General features: G+C 49.7%; 2 non-coding genes across 2 annotated transcripts; both read right to left on the bottom strand.

The window, feature by feature from the left end:
* Window positions 1–236: 236 nt before the first annotated feature.
* On the bottom strand, window positions 237–310 carry TRNAV-CAC (transfer RNA valine (anticodon CAC)). The gene has a single exon. It is a non-coding gene; the product is annotated as a tRNA-Val (tRNA).
* A 63-nt stretch (window positions 311–373) lies between these two features.
* TRNAP-UGG (transfer RNA proline (anticodon UGG)) lies at window positions 374–445 on the bottom strand. The gene has a single exon. It is a non-coding gene; the product is annotated as a tRNA-Pro (tRNA).
* Between the last annotated feature and the right edge of the window lie 1,532 nt (window positions 446–1,977).

Genomic DNA, 1,977 nt, shown 5'->3' with positions numbered 1-1,977 from the left:
CCCAATGTGAGTAGGGCTCGGGAGTTTGGAAGGCAGGAGTATCTGGCACAAAAGCTCTCGTGTTTCCAATCAATTCCCCCGCGCGTGCATGCGCGGTGGCAAAAGCGATCGGTCAAATGTCCGGACCCGGATTCGAACCGGAGACCTCTAGTGTGTGAGACTAGCGTGATAACCGACTACACTTCCAATCAATTCCCCCGCGCGTGCATGCGCGGTGGCAAAAGCGATCGGTCAAATGTCCGGACCCGGATTCGAACCGGAGACCTCTAGTGTGTGAGACTAGCGTGATAACCGACTACACCATCCGGACGTGAGAGAAGAGCTCCGAACGTCTCGCGTGGCTGCGAGGCGCCAGAAGTGATGATCAGATGGGGGGGCGTTGCGAGAATCGAACTCGCGGCCTCTCGCACCCAAAGCGAGAATCATACCACTAGACCAAACGCCCTCAGATGCCAAGATGCCAAGCTTGCCATCTGCAGGCTCTGGTCACATGGGAACCAACAGCGCACAAACTCGGAAATATAGTGCACCTGCCCGCGTTCCCAAGTGCACGGAAGAGACCGTGGACTTTCAGAAATTCGGGCCTCTGAGCGAGCCCCAGATGGCAGAGACTCCAGAGGGAAACAAGCGATATGACATGAGCTCACACAAACCCAACGGGGTCCCTACGCACCCCGTCCGAGTGTAAATGTACACGTCCAACGATGTAATTTTTTATACGTATCCTACGACCGAGTTTAGTCGAGACTATATGGATGGCTCTCATCAGGAGTAGGAGTCGTCTATATCACAGGTGGATGGTAGCATTTTAATACACACCTGCCACTTACGATTCGCCTCAGAGCATAGAGCGTTTTGCAGTGGGAACCATGCATGCGCCGCATGGCAGCAATGTCATGACATTCGTAGTAGCAAGTTGCAGCAAGAAAATGTTGCAGCGTCCTCGAGACAAAATGGGCCGGATAAAAATGAGCAGTGCCTAGAGTCAGTGTAAAGGGATATATCAAAGAGAAATGGAGGGCTTATCAATTGCTTGTGATGAATTTCCCACCCAGCGTCACGCTTGGGACACCGAGACGAAGCTTCACGAGAAACCTCACAACGGCGCGGGGGCGGGGGGGGGAGAGGAGGTAGTTTCATTTCTAGAAGAGGATGGGGTGCCCCTCCCCGAATTGAACCACAAGTCGTTCAAGCGATGTACCCCCCTCACCGCTTCTATTCCTTAGCCCTTATGGTCTCCTCCTATGCGTGGGACCACCTATGGCAAGTAGTATCATTACAACTTCAGTTGCGTGCTACCATTCCTTAGCCCTTATGCTCTCCTCCTTCGCGTGGGACCACCTACGGCAAGTAGTATCATCACAACTTCACTCGAGGGCTACCATTGCATACCTCTTATAGAAGTACTGGTGAATTTCGACATAAGATGACATTTGACTATCTCAATAGGGTCTACACATTCCTTTTGCATTGGATTGAGTGTTGATTTATGGCTCCTAGGATTGGAATCGAGAGTTGACTTATGGGTCCTAGGATCTACACGAGCAAGAAGCGAAAAGGCTTCTAGAGACAAAATTCTTCGATAGGATAAAAGGAAAGCTCGAGGGAATTAGGAACCAAGAAAATGGGCATCCTCTCATTTCTCGTTATGGTTCTCAATGAACCCTCTGATTTGCATAGGTACACCACTACCTTTTTTCAAAAAAAATTTGAAACGATAAAGGCTAGCACTCCTTTGAATGCTCAACACAGAAGCAAGTCCAATTATCCCTCCCAAGGTGCATTAAAAGGAAAAGTGCAGCTGGAACAATCAAAGAGCTATCGGCCCAAAATCTATTGGAACCCGTAGAAAGCTCTTCAATCAAGTCCCATGGCTTGAGCACCCTCTTTGTAGTCAAATCTATTTTGGGTGGAGATGTTGTTGGCTAGATGATGTTGTTGACCATCTAGCGGGTGTACCACGTGATTGCTAATTCT

The sequence above is a fragment of the Lygodium microphyllum genome, chromosome 1 (genome assembly GCF_053477565.2).
Source record: "Lygodium microphyllum isolate KBCC chromosome 1, Lygodium_microphyllum_v1.1.10, whole genome shotgun sequence".
Classification (NCBI taxonomy): Eukaryota; Viridiplantae; Streptophyta; class Polypodiopsida; order Schizaeales; family Lygodiaceae; genus Lygodium; species Lygodium microphyllum.
The sequence above is the reverse complement of the archived record's forward strand: the minus strand, read 5'-3'. Positions and strand labels throughout refer to the sequence as shown.